The 15,000-nt window shown below is 40.4% G+C and overlaps 1 protein-coding gene across 2 annotated transcripts in view; it reads left to right on the top strand.

Moving 5' to 3' along the window:
* The first annotated feature begins 1,416 nt into the window (after positions 1-1,416).
* The window catches only part of si:ch73-103b11.2 (early endosome antigen 1), a 73,803-nt gene continuing 60,219 nt past the window's right edge, over positions 1,417-15,000 (top strand). For both annotated transcript variants that reach the window (XM_036561430.1, XM_036561431.1), the window contains exons 1-4: positions 1,417-1,565; positions 9,239-9,390; positions 11,850-11,934; positions 13,903-13,956. The gene's annotated coding sequence lies outside the window, so the exon portion shown is untranslated. The remainder of the gene's footprint in view (positions 1,566-9,238; positions 9,391-11,849; positions 11,935-13,902; positions 13,957-15,000) is intronic.

Below are 15,000 nucleotides of genomic sequence, written 5' to 3'. Positions count from 1 at the left end.
ACCCTCTCTACCGCAGTCCCATTGATGGAAATCGATGGGTGTACTGTCTCCTGCTTCCTGAAGTCCACGATCAGCTCCTTGGTCTTACTGACGTTTAGAGAGAGGTTATTCTCCTGGCACCAGTTTTCCAGGATTTTAACCTCCTCTCTGTAGGCCGATTCATCGCTGTTGGAGATCAGGCCCACAACTGTTGTGTCGTCAGCAAACTTTATGATGACGTTGGAGCTGTGTCTAGCAGTGCAGTCATGGGTGTACAGGGTGTTCAGGGTTTGGACCAGCCTGTGTTAGGTTTGGGGTTTGGATCAAGCTGGCTTGGGTTCAGAGTTTGGACCAGGCTGGGTTGGGTTCAGGGTTTGGAACAGGCTGGGTTGGGTTCAAGGTTTGAACCAGGCTTGAGTGGGTTCAGGGTTTGAACCAGGCTGGGTCGGGTTCAGGGTTTGGACCAGGCTGGGTCGGGTTCAGGGTTTGACCAGGCTGGGTCGGGTTCAGGGTTTGAACCAGGCTGGGTCGGGTTCAGGGTTTGAACCAGGCTGGGTTGGGTTCTCTCTCACAAGAACAGAGAAAATGAGGGATGCTGTTTGTGTGTCTGGTGTTGCAGTGCCTTGTGGGTACGGGTGCAGGTGCAGAACTTCATGATTAAAAGGGGGGATTTAACTCTAATCTGGTCACATGTTCGGAGAGTGCTGGTGGACGGGGGGCTGTGTGGGGCAGTGGTCAGTGTTTTTGTCCCTTAGTGAGAGTGAGCTGACGCTGCATTGGAGGTCATCAAGCCAGAGCGAAAATATTGAGCTGAACGTCCAAAAACTTTGTTTACATTTGCGTTGAAACAGGTAGTAATAGTGGATCAGAGACTGCAGAGTGTGTGTGTTTCTGTAGTGAGTGAGAAGCGTATCTGAGCAGACGTTCTGAAGGTTCTTTATTATTGGTTTACTGATTTATTAGTTATATTAACTGACTTACTGGTGTCAGCACCAAACCTGGAAAGCAGGTGAACAGCCCCCTCATTACGGCAGCAGCAGAAACGCTGCTCTGTGCTGCATTCCTGTGTGTGTGTGTGTGTGGTGTGTGTGTGTGTGTGTGTGTGTGTGTGTGTTGTTTTAGAACTGATGGTATTGACCCTGATTGTTTGGGTGATGTAATGATCACAGTATTTTACTCTCTCTCTCTCTCTCTCTCTCTGTATATATATATATATATATATATATATATATCTGTGTCTCTCTCTTTCTCTCTATTTATCTCTCTCTCTCTCTCTCTCTCTCTCTCTCTCTCTTCTCTATCTCTCTCTCTATCTTTGTCTCTCTCTCTGTTAAAGTTGTGATGAGTTAGTTTGTGTTGGTTCATCTATGTGTGTGTGTGTGTGTGTGTATCTGGTCTTTTCCAGCTGAAAGAGCCATTGTGTGTGTGTGTGAGAGAGTGTGTGTCTGTGTGTGTGTGTGTGTGAGAGAGAGTGTGTGTGTGTGTGTGTGTGTGTGTGTGTGTGTGTGTGTGTGTGTTTGAAGGCTGGCCTCTCTACAAAGGGGGAGATTGTTGAGCTGGAGGTCCTCGAGAAAGAGAGAGAGAATGTGAGCGAACCAGCCCTCAGCGCAGTGTTTACTCATCTTAGATGCTGTGTACTCAAACATACAGTTGTGTGCAAAAGTTTGGGCACCCCTGGACAAATAACATTTTGTTGATTTTTGGCCTGACTGCAGCAAACTGTTGAAAAAATGCACATTTGCCTCATATTTGGTAAACTTAAAAAATATAATAGAAAAATAAAATAGTAGTTATAGCCTGTGCAAAAGTTTGCACACCGTACTAAGTCAGTTCTCGTGCCTTTGCTGGCAGATATCACAGCTTACAATCGCTAGGGGTCTTTCTGTGCCTGTTTTAGGAGTTTTCACCCGCGCTTCTTCTAGTTCTGTGATATTCTTGTACCATCTTGCATTCATAGCATGTTTAATATCCACCCACAGATTTTCACTGGTTTTCACCGATGTTGAAGTCTGTGAGGAAGATTCCAGAAGCTTCAGCTTGTGTTTCTTGAAGTAGTTCATGGTGGACTTTGAGGTCTGTTTTGGGTCAGTGTCCTGTTGTAGCAGCCCTCTTTTCAGCTTCCATTTCGTGGTTGACTGTGTCACATTTACTTCCAGAATCTGCTGATATTTAGTGGAATCCATTCTTCCATCTGCCTATGTGATGTTTCCTGAGCCTCTGGCTTCCACACAACCCCAAAGCATGGTAGATCCACCTCCATGCTTAACAGTTAGCACAGTGTTCCTTTCATCAGATGCTACTCCTTTTTTCTCTAATCATTCCTTTGGTGATTGTTGCCAAAGGAGATACAGATAAAATGTCTGTTGTTTAACATTTTACAAAAAGGTAAATTTTCACTCCTGTGTATTGACGAAAATTTGGTTAGGGGTGCCAGAACTTTTGCATACATCTTTATGTATGTGTTTATAATTAATGTCATATATGTTATGCAAATGTTATGTAAATGTAAGTGTCTATATATAATCAAAATATGCACCATATATACATACGCCAATCAGGCGTAACATTCTGACCACCTCCTTGTTTCTGTGCTCATTGTCCATTTTATCAGCTCCACTTACTATATAGGTGCACTTTGTAGTTCTACAGTTACAGACTGTAGTCCATCTGTTTCTCTGCATACTTTGTTAGCCCCCTTTTACCCTGTTCTTCAGTGGTCAGGACCCCCATGGACCCTCACAGAGCAGGTACTATTTGGGTGGTGGATCATTATCACCTATTAAAATTCTGGTTCCATTGACTTACATTAAAAGTAAAGTAGGTTTTTTCCTTCTCCTGCAAAGTTATGAATTTGGAGATACAGGGTATCTATATGTAATAGTGATGTCCCATATGCATTATATATGTATCTATATGTGATAAGAATTTTGCAACCCAAATAACCTCAGTAAGCAAATATAAACTCTTTCTATTAGTTTTGAGAAAATGAGACCGAGTCTCTTTTTGTGAGAAGTGCTTTACAGAGTCGCGAATGTTTTGTTGGTCCTGTTTTTTGAGCACAAACACAAGCTTGTACCTGATAATCACTGACACACTCAGCATTCTGGCTGCTGTGAAGCTATTTCCCAGAATTTTCTCTACGCATGTTGATATTTGGAAGATTTCACTCTGAGACGAGTCCAGAAACTCTCAGAAGAGGGAAAATCTGACCGTCACTTCTGGACAGACACGCACGGTTTCCCGTGTTTTTGTGCAGTTTGAATCCACACTGATAAAAAACAGTGCTATTGGAGTTTGTTCTGGCGCTCTCAGTGCTTCCTGTTTTGCACACTGGCCAACATCCTCATTCTCTCTCTCTCTCTCTCTCTCTCTCTCTCTCTCTCTCTCTCTCTCTCTCTCTCTGTGATAGGGAACATGCTGTAATGTGAGAGACGGAGTGTCATAACACACCGCGCAGTATTTCAGGCCAAAACATACACCGTTATCAGAAATCTGTGCTTTAATATCACAAATTGTCAAACTGTTTTTGCTTTGATCGCAGACTGAAAGGACATCAAAGGCGTGAGCTGATGAAATATTGATATTAGTCAGTTTAGTTTTGTGCTGTAAGCTTTTTGTGAAAACTGTCCTCATGTCACACATCTAAATGCACCGTAATGACCTGAGAGAGAGACAGAGACAGAGAGAGGGAGAGAGAGAGAGAGAGAACAGATGGTCTCTGCCTGAATCTGACTCAGCACTCAGAAAAAGCTGACACATACACACTCACATATACTCAATGTCAATGCTCTCTCTCTCTCTCTCTCTCTCTCGCTCGCTCGCTCACACCTGTTGTCCAGTTGCTCGTATTGTATATGGGCTGTGTGCGTGTGCCTAAAAGCGTGTGACTGCATTGTGTTTGTACGTGGTTTATTTGTTGTTAACTGTAGTTCACTTACCATATAAAGGGGAACTCCACTGATTTTTTAAAATTTCTGCATAATTAAGTGGTTGAGATTTGGTGTGAAACGCTCCTTTCTAGAGAAACTTACTGAGTCAGAGCTGTTCACAGTGGTGGTGACAGGAGACACAGCCCACGTTCATAAAAGTATCTAAAAAAAGAAAAATAGTACCTTAGAAAGTAGCTTCTTAAGAAAAAAGTTATTATTCTTCAAAAAACCTCTGACGAATTTTCATATCTTTCTTAACTCTTCTTGTAAGCATTATAAGAACGTGGTATTCTTTAAATAATATGTTCTTAAATATGTTTCTGTCTTACACTTGTCTTAAGCCCTATTTGGACAGGGTTAGTTTTAGGTGTGTAATGTAATTATTGCCAGCGTGTCTCAGTGATGTTAGTCCTGTCCGAATGCGTCATGTCCGTCATGTTTACAGACTGTGTACTCCTTAGTAACCATTCCCGCACCTTTTGTACAATGAACAGTAAAAATAATCCCAGATTATTTTAATCCCGAGTGAATCAACGTGTTGGTAAAAACTGTTATATTCTGTGGAAAGTTTGGAGACACAGAGGCACATACTTGTGTTCGAGTTTTCCCGTTCCACCTTAAATTTGGCGCATTTGTTTGAGGTTCCAGAAAGTAACCGCTGCTACATTAAAGGTGGAACGGGAAAATTTGAACAAGAAACTGGAGAATAGGAAGCCGACTTGAGCCTCATTGTCCTAAATGTCTGAAATGAGGCTGATATGTAACGTTACTGTCCTATCTCATCTGTTCAGTTCAGAACCTGTAAAAATTATAAGAAAAAATTGATTTTATAAGTTGACTTGTGTGAATTTAGGCTAATGTCAATGCTAATTATGCACTGCATTTACTTAAGACAGCAAGGTTAAAGGTTAGGGTAAACAGAATAATAAAGCAAAATTAAACATCGTTTCTGCTCTTTTCTGGAGTGAAGGTGGCACATAAATCGAGTAGCTGCTCGATCTCCGTCATTAAGACCGAGATTTTTTATCCTGTGTGAATCGCTCATAAACATTACAGACGTCCTGTGGTAAACTTTCATCCCCCACCGCCCCGTGGAGAACTAATCCCACCCGAATAGAGCTTTGGACTGTATGAATTGACAGTGTTGACCTCCTAAACAGTAACGTCAAAAAAGTGTCACAAAATATAATTGTTAAACTAAAAAAAATCTGTAATCTGTAAAATATAGCATGATATTGATAGTCTACAGCAGGCTTGTCAAACTGGGGACATTCTGTCCTCCGGGGGGCAGTGGTTCTCCCTACAGCTCTACAGAACTGAGGAAACGTTCGTCTCACGTGACTGATGAGTCGTCTCCGGATGACGGTCAGTCAGCAGGACGCGGTCTGCAGTCACTTTATGATCACGGCTCTCATTTAACTTTAACTGTGTTATTATCATATAAAGGAGTGTCAAACTGGGGACCTTCTGGGCCAAAGTGCTGTCAGTGCTGTGGAGATCAGTGTTTACCCTCATCTAACATTCTGAACTCAGTTCATGAAGGCCTTGATAATTAGCTGATGAGCTGAATCAGGTGTATTCAATGTGCTGAAGTCTGCAGGATTTCGGCCTGCGAGGACTGAAGCCTGACACGTGGCCTACATGACAACCTAAGCTGAATAAGAACATAAACTATAGCCCGCATAAGAAAACAATTAGAAAAGAAGAATTAAGAGAATATTTGAGAACTTTCGATTTATTTTACATGAATTGCACTTAAGAACATTCATATGAACCTCTTAAGGTTTGTCTTAAAATCCTTCGTAACTTTTTTCTTAGGAAAGCTTTTTGTAGGTCCAGCCCTGAAGATGTTTAGGATCTTAAGACAGACACTAAGAAGTTCATAACTTTGGGCCTCATTCACCAGCCGTTCTTAAGAAGACATTGCTGCTTAAAACCCACTTACGCAGTTCTGACGAAGATTCTGACTCGCCAATGTTCTCTTTTTTGGATTTTGGATAAACAAAAACGCAGACTTACTTTGCTCTGCTTTAAGCTTCAGCTCAGCTATAGCTGCTTTTCTCACATCTCTGGCAGGAAACTTTTCCTCAAAAGTTGAACAGTTTCTTGTAAAATGTCTCTCAACGTTTGCCTTTTTACGAGGCTGAAGTCGCTTCTCATTCACCAGCTTGTTATTCTAACTTTCCCGTTCCACCTTAAATGGTGCATCTGAGGCACCAGAATGTAGATGCTGCACCATTCAAGGTAGAACGGAAAATTTGAATGAGAAACTTAAGCCTCACGACATTTTAGTGTTTGACAGTTTCTCGTTGCAGATTAAACATATCAGGAAACCAGCTGGAGTGATTATAAACGCAAATACGTCTATTTGTCTCTAAATTAATTAATGCTCGTCTTAAATCTCTCTCTTTGCCGTTTCGTTAGCTGCTAGCTAGGCGAGACTGTGGTCTGCATTGCTGTGGTGACCAGCAGTCTGTGCTGATCTTCAGGGTTAAAGGGTGAATCAGCAGTTCTACATTAACTCCAGAGTTTAAGACCATTTATTGTTAAACTGTGTTGAACGATCAGCAGAGCTTTATTTTACTGTAAAGGAGGATTATTTTATTTTTACCTACAAATCTAATTCAGCTGTGGAGCCACAACAGGGCAGTAAAAGAGCCATGTGTTGCCGACCGCTGACCAAAACACACCCAGTTCTCATTATGTTTGTCGCAGTATAGTATGACTGTGAAATCTGACGACTGTGGAAAGTGACTGCAGGCAGCTTAAATAACTGCGCTTAGGCAATTGTGTAATAACTGTAACAGGCCTAACGAGGGTAAAACAAAATCAAACCGACAGTTCAAAGAGCAAACAAGAACTAGAAGTGCTGGTGGAGGAAGCAGCCGACAGGGAACATCCTGCTCGGTTTATTTGAACAGTTATATGTTGTGAAACTCATCAGGAGTTACAGTTCAACGTTCACTCTGTCAGTCCTTACAGTCAGAGACAAGTGTGAGACTGTGAGGTTAACAGCTTAAAATCCCAGTCTAAATACATACTAACGCTTATTTTTCAGTAACTACAGGGACATTAATGCAAACTGCTTTAGCTACACTCTTAAAAATTATGGTTCTTTAATGGTTCTTTAGCAAAGAAAATGGTTCTGTATAGAACCATGAGCACTCTGAGAACCATTTGCGTGATTAAATGGGTCTCCGCATGGTGAAATGGCTCTTCAGATTGGTGGAGAATGTGTCGTATATGGTTCTAGAAAGGCACCAAAAAGGGTTCTTCTTTTCTTACAAGCTTGATATTCTAACAATAGCAGAACGCTTTGTGATGCTTTATAGAACCCTTTTCAAAAATCGTCTACAGCACATTCTCCATCGATCAGAAGAACCATTTCACCATGCAAATGGTTCTTTGAGTGTTCGTGGTTCTATGTAGAACCATTTTCTTTGCTAAAGAATCGTTTTAAGTGTGTATTCTTAGGTTATAGAAGTGTTTGGCCTGCCGGTGGGCCCTGGCCATTGAAGCGGTTAAGAAAATTATTTTTTTCAAGAATACTACTTACTCTTGTAATTGTTCTTGAGAGAAAAGTTAAGAAATGAACGTTCTTACAAACCTTTTTAAAGAATAACACTTTATCTTAACTTTTTTTCTTAAATGTGTAGCCACTTTTTTCTTTCTTAAGACACTCTTGTGAATCCAGCCCAGATGTCTGAAGAGTTTGATGCCTCTAAAAGCTCCTTTACAGAAAGTTATTACATGAAATGAGATGATGTTGTTGTTTTTCACTTATTTTGGGAAGGTTTTGGCCTTAAACTCCATTCATGGTGGAGGGATACATGCAGGGCGCTGTGAGGCAAAATAGTCCCCAAAGAAAACTTATTATTTCAGATTTTCCACTATTTTCCATCATCAACATTCCATATAAACTCAGAAGACTCGTGTAGGTTCACTGGTGGTTCTGGATAGTAAATAAAATGTCTATATCTGTGTTGTAGTCATGGCGACCCCTGGTTCCTATCACCACCACTGTAAAGACCTCTGAACCATTTCACACCAAACCACTCTGAGTGGGTTAATTTTAGGGGTGGGCGATATGGGAAAAGTAGCATATCACAATACACAGTGCGAATCACGATATTCTGAAACAGATAAAATGCACAAAAAACTGTGAATACAATTATTAATATATAACATTTCACACACTGCACTAAATCCAATTGAACATGAATAATTATGCTGGCTTAGTAATGAAACATGCAGTTGTTCAGTCTTCTTAAGAATGTGCTGTAGATGGTTCTATATAGAACATTTTTGAGCAGGGTTCTATGTAGCACCAAAAAGGGTTCTTCTATTATTACAATGTCAAGCTTGTGAAAATGGAAGAACCCCTTTGGGTGCTAGAAAGGAGCCTTTTTCAAAAACGGTTCTATACAGAACCATATACAGCACATTCTCCATCAAACTGAAGAACCATTTTACTGTGCAAAAAAACATTTAATCATGCAGTGGGTTCTTTGAGTGTTCAGGGCTCTATATAGAACCATTTTCCTTATTAAAGAACCCTTGAAGAACCATTTTTTTTTAATAGTGTACTGGCAATATCCATGTATCAGATGTTACCACAATACTGATCAAGTTCCACCTTATTGTCGACCTCTGCTTTGTCAGCAAAATGCAGAAAAATTTAAAAAATCTGATTTTAAAAATGACCTTTTAAAGCCTACACTCTAAAAACAAAAGGTGGTTCTTCATGCGTTCTTTAATAAAGACAATGGTTCTATATAGAGCCTTTTTGAAAAAGGTCCTATATAGCACTAAAAAGGGTTCCTCTGTTGTGTGCAAGCTTGACATTGTAACAATAGCAGTTTTGGTGTTATACAGAACCATTCTCCATTAATGGGAAGAATGATTTCACCATGCAGAGAACCATTTAATCATGCAAATGGTTCTTTGAGTGTTCATGGTTCTATGTAGAACCATTGCCTTTACTAAAGAACCATCTTTATGAGTGTAAACATTTGTGCCAGCGTCAGTAACAGTGCTAAAGCCAAAGGCCACACGTTTTCTCCCCTTGCTGTGATGTCGGCCCTCAAACCTTTCAGCTGATTAAACCCATTTATACCAAAAGAGTTTCAATTAGTGCTTTTAACAACAGTTTGTAAAAGAAAACTGACCGTTACTTACGCAAAACCAAAGAAGATACTTAAACATACTCAAAGCAGTAGCTAAAAGCTGTGTTTTAGTGTATTTTCTTACTTCATCTAAACGTTAGCATGAAAATAAATCATTACTTATGTATGTTTATAGATGTATATTCCTTTTTTTCTGTGTTGCAGGCCAGCACTCTCCCCCAGGGCACTATAAACCTGAACGTGTGCGTGGATGTAGTGGACGGTGAAAGTGCTACAGGACAGAAACATTCATTGTGCATCAGCACGCCGGAGAAAGAGCACTACATCCGCGCAGAGAGCAGAGAGGTTATCAATGGGTAAGACACACGGTCTTGTATTCATCTCAAATATCTGCTAAAAACAGGGCTGTTACCGCAGTAACTCTGACAACTCTCACTGGCCACAGGCCCACTTCAAAGGCTGTATTTTTGTCCCCAAGAAGTAATGAATGCAAACGCACTCATATACAGTCTGTGTGCACTCTCTGTTGAGTCTGTATGAGAGTGCACATAGACTTGTGTAATGAATGTGAGTGTGTTTACATTCACCTCTTCTTGGGGACACCTTGCAGTTTACACACCTCCCGTGTGGGAACCAAAGACGTTATGGGGACACCGCTTTCTTGTAATCTTACAAAGGTTATGCAAATGTAATTTAAATCTGGGAACACCAATATCTGCTTAAAAACAGGGCTGTTACGCGGTAACTCTGACAGCTGTCACTGGCCACAGGCCTACTTCAAAGGCTGTATTTTTGTCCCCAAGAAGTGATGAATGCAAACACACTCACACACTCATGTACAGTCTGTGTGCACTCTGTGTTGAGTCGGTATGCGAGTGCACATAGACTGTGCATGAGTGTGTGAGTGTGTTTGCATTCATCACTTCTTGGGGACACTTTGCAGTTTACACACCTGCCTTGTGGGGATCAAAGACATTATGGGGACACCGCTTTCTTGTAATCTTACAGAGATTGTGCAGATGTAATTTAAATCTGGGAACACAAATATCTGCTAAAAAGCAGGGCTGTTACCGTGGTAACTCTGTTAACTGTCACTGGGCACAAGGCATGTTTCATAGACTGTATTTTTGTCCCCATAATGTCTTTGGTCCCCACGAGGTAGATGTGTAAACTGCAAAGTGTCCCAAAGAAGAGATGAATGCAAGCACACTCACACACCCTTGCAGTCTATGTTCACTCGCATAGACACAACAGAGAGTAAGCCAGTTATCAGTGTGAGAGACACACACACACACACACACACACACACACACACAGATTCATCATACCTTCACATTACCCTTTGACAAGAAAACGTCGAAAAAACTATTACACATATTTTGCTGGGTTTTTTTTTATGTATATAAATCGCAGATGTCCAGAACTGTGCAAAAGTCAGAGATCACCTTTAAATGTATTTAATGGCCACTTAATACAAGTTATTTTTTTTTAGCATAAGAAGAAATCACACATAAGCCTTAAGAACTAAATCTAATCTCAGCTGTGTGAGTCACTCTTCACCTTTATTCCAGCTTCCATTCCTTTCAGGAGACTCACTTTCAGCTCCTCAAAGAATCTGCAGACACACCTCCAAAGTTCGGTCTTAGAAGCTGGTTGATCATTTTCTGAAGTAATCAAACACATTCAGTTGTGTTGAGGTCTGGACTCTGGGGTGGTCAGTCCATCGTTCAGCTTCTTTGTTTGATGTGTCCGTCTCCTTTTCTCAGTGAGGTTCTTCTTGACAGCTACACATCCTTTCAGACCCACAGCACTGAGTCGTCTTCTCACAGTGGAAGGATGGACAGAAACACCTGTGGATGTTTTCAGATCTGAAGCAACTTGATTTTCTCCTCTCTCTCAGAGATGAAAGCTTAAAGTGCTGTTTATCTGATGGGGGCAGTTTTGGGGTCGACCAGGTCTTCCAGGTGGTTGTTAGGAGCCCCATTTTCTCTGTAGACTTTAATCAGTTTTTGAACGCCATTTTTTTCCCCACGTATTTTAACCTTTTCCTTTCTTATGCAAGTGGTATACCTTATATCAGATCTCCTCAGAAACATCTCCTGAAAATAAATAATTTGTACTTAACGGCTGATTTTAAATCACTGAATGGTGGTTTCTGACTTTTGCGCCGTACTGTATGTTTACAGGTTACTTCGTTTGATAGTAATTAGTTGTTAGTAATACAAACAAAATGCTCTCGCTCTCTCTGGGTGGGTAGGATGGCCCCCCTTCTCCTCCATCACCCAACGCGATGCTAGTCAGCGCAGGAGTCTGTTAGCTGACGTAACAGATCTGACGCTTTCCTCCGAGCGCGTTCGGCTGTCCAGTGACGTTGCGTCAGCGGCACTTTGAAAAGAAGCGTTGGCTGGTTTCACAGGTCTCGGAGGAAGCCTGTGCTGCCTTCACCCTCCTAGCGTTGGTAGTATCATGTGATTGGGGGAGTCCTGACTAGCGGGAGGAACTGGAGACGAAAAATTAAAAATCAGTTTAGTAGGCCAATTACACAACAACTGCTGATAAATGTATTTATTTTATTTATCTGAAAGGTATTGAATGAACAAACTGACTGTACAGAGTAGATTAGTAGACTAATCAGTCAGTGCAGCGTTACGTGCTGAGAATGTCGTCTTTTATGCGCAGCCTTTGTAAAAAACTCAAAGCATGCAAAGGTTTTCACACATACGAGTGCATTAGTATTTCCTTTTAGACAAAGTGTTTAATTGCAAATGTGTGTGTGTGTGTGTGTGTGTGTGTGTGTGTGTGTGTGTGTGAGCAGGTGGCAGGAGGCTCTGATAGTGTTTCCTCGCACCAACAAGCAGAACCAGAAGAAGAAGCGGAAAGTGGAGCCACCCACTCCACAGGTACACCCACTGGAACACACTCACTCAGAGACGCCTGTAGGTGGTCTTTCTTCTCTGTGTTACTGAAGTACAGACACCTTTCCGCTGTGTCAGTGAATTTCCCAAACCACAGCTCTCAGCAGAACACGGAACACTCCCACCCTGCACTCCTGCAGCCATGAGCTTTATAAGCTCACACAGCTTTTATAGTCAGCATAGCATTCGGCTGTTAGCATGATGTTGATCACATGACATAAATACACGATGTTTATAGCATAACATTCATTATTAGTAGAAAGTTTCATAATTACCAAAGTTTATTGCATAAAAAATTATCAACATAAAGTTTAGAGCAAAAACATTCATTATTAACATAAAGCATATAACGTAACATTAATAATTAACATAACGTTTATTGCGTAAAATATTCATTATAAACAGAAAGTTGATGGCAAGACTTTTATAAATAACCAAGTTGCTTTATAGTTTGCAGTTAGCATCAGACTGATTGTGTTCAATTCATAGTTAGCATAATGCTAATCGAAAAACAGTTAGCATAATGCTGATCGCATGCTATTTGTAGTTAAGATGAAGTAGATTCGCCTAACATAGTTAACATAATGTTGATAGTTACCACAACATAGTTAGCAAAACATTGATAACTACAATAAATACAGTAATGTAAATATAATAGTGTTGATAGTTACCATGATGTCACTGCATTCAGATTTATTAGAACTGCTTTGCTGTGCTTGTAGATGATCAGAGTGTGAGACGCGTTTTCTGCTCCCGTCTGAGATTTTATGATTATTATTAATGTATGTTTTCCTTTGTGGCTCATTATAGTTGTTCTTTAAAGCACTTTGTGAACTTTAAAAATGTCCAGTGTTTTTTAACGTCATCACTCCTGCGAGTGTGTCCTTCATTCTGCAGGCTGGTGAGGTCACTGTGTGAGCAGCGCTGTAGGTTGGGGTAATAGTGAGTAACGGTGTTGATGAGACGTTAAAGCTGCAGCTTTAATGACGAGTTTCTCTAAGCTGCTCTGCACTTAATGACACCTACAGTCAGTGAGAGCGTCAGAGAGAGAGAGAGACACACTGAGTGAGACAGTGAGAGGGGAGAGAGGATAAGCGAAAGAGGACGAGCTCCAATGAAAGTGAAGATGAGGTGTTTTTATCTCCTTTTGACCACCCACTCTGTTCTGCGGTTCCTCTTTTATTCCTTCATTCCTCTTCAGAGGTGGTCAGCCCAGCAGCAGAGCTCTGCTAATCTGCTGTGTGTGTCTGTTTTTGTGTGTATGTGTGACCTCGTATCTCCAAAACGGTGACAGGAAAAAAACATGCTTTAATGTAAGTCAGTGTAATCAGACTTTTTTCCAAGTCATTTTGGGCCGTTTCTTTTGGTCTGTTCTTCATGAAATTTACACATAATGTAAACAGCAACAGACATTTTAAAATTATGTGAAAAACTGAAAAATGGAGATAAAAAATGTTTTTTATAAAAAATGTTTTTTATAAAAATTGTCATTTTTTAGTTTTTTTGACATAATTTGAAAATGCCTGTTGTTCTTTACATTATGTGTAAATTTCATGATGAACGGACCAAAAGAAACGGCCCATTGACTTACATTAAACGTGAAGTAGTTTTTTTTTTTTCTTCTTCTGTAAAGTTACCATTTTGGAGATACAAGGTTTTGTTCCAACAACAGCAATATATATATATATATATATATATATATATATATATGTATATATATATATATATATATATATATATAATATATATATATATATATACATATGAATGAATGAACTCATTGTCATGTTTGAGACGACTTCTGCTTTGTAGTTGAGATAGAGAGTGGTCTCTGACTTGTGCACCGTACTGTATTAATTAATTAATTCACTCATTTATATTAAAGCTGTTGGAGTGTGTGTGTGTGTGTGTGTGTATAGGTGTGCGGACTAATACCCTGGCCCGTGTTTTCAGGTTCCTGATGTGGTGAGGACTCAGTTCTCCCTGGAGAACACAAATGGCTTTCCTGTAAGTCCAGCACTCAAGCTGCCCAATCAGAGCGCATCTGGGTGATGATGCATTACGAATCGTATGGGTGCCAATCAATCAAGAAAATCAGCTTTTCAATCAGTAGTCCAGGTGGAAGAGGGCCGATCTAACCTAGAGATTTGGGGTGTGAGTGTCTGAGTGAATGCCAGAGGTGTAGCCAGAGTTTTGTTTAAGGGGGTCCTGGTTAAGAAAACGGGGGTCCCTCTCACAGACATTGCTATAGTGAGGATGACCACCACCAATAACCTACTGCATTCTAGCTAAACGTTTAGAAAATAGCCCCTATTGCTGTAATCAGTTACTGTATCAATTGACAAAATAACACTGGTGAAGTTGATGTCTTATTCGCCACCTTCTGTTTCAGATCTTGCGTTCCACCTTAAATGGGGCCAGAGTGTGACTGCTGCACTTTTTTTAGGTAGAATGGAAAATTCGGATGAGAAGCCAACTCCAGTCTTTTGTAGCACAGACAGTAAAGGCTAAATAAGGCACCTGAATGTAACTGCTGCAGCATTTAAGGTGGAACTGATAGTTTGAATAAGAATATATATATTTGTATACAATTATCAAGCAGCACCACAGTAGGTAAAGGCTGCTTAACCCAAAGCCGACCTTTTACAGCACTGGACGTCAGTGTTTTGTGCAAATCGTTGATGATTGTAATGTCAAAGTTGCTTTTTCAAAGTTCTGAACTTTTTCTTTGCTGTGGTCAACAACAACAACAACAACAACAACTAGGCTAAACTCAGCCAAGTTCTCACCATCAGGAAAAATGAATCAGGTTAATGCTGTGTTTACGCATTAAAAAAAGTGTCTTTAAACAAAAAAAAAGTGTCCAGTGGCGGCACACCGCAATGTGAATGTTGCCATGGTGACAGCGTCTGCCAAAAAATTGTGATAAGGATATTATTATCAGTCACTTTTCCTTATTTAAGGCTCCACAAGAGTGGAAGAACTCTGTTTTTGCCCATGATGAGCTGACATTTTGTAATATTTTCATTGATTTTTTTTTTCTTCTTCATT

The sequence above is a fragment of the Colossoma macropomum genome, unplaced genomic scaffold (genome assembly GCF_904425465.1).
Source record: "Colossoma macropomum unplaced genomic scaffold, Colossoma_macropomum, whole genome shotgun sequence".
NCBI classification, from domain to species: domain Eukaryota; kingdom Metazoa; phylum Chordata; class Actinopteri; order Characiformes; family Serrasalmidae; genus Colossoma; species Colossoma macropomum.
This window is presented reverse-complemented; position numbering and strand designations above follow the sequence as displayed.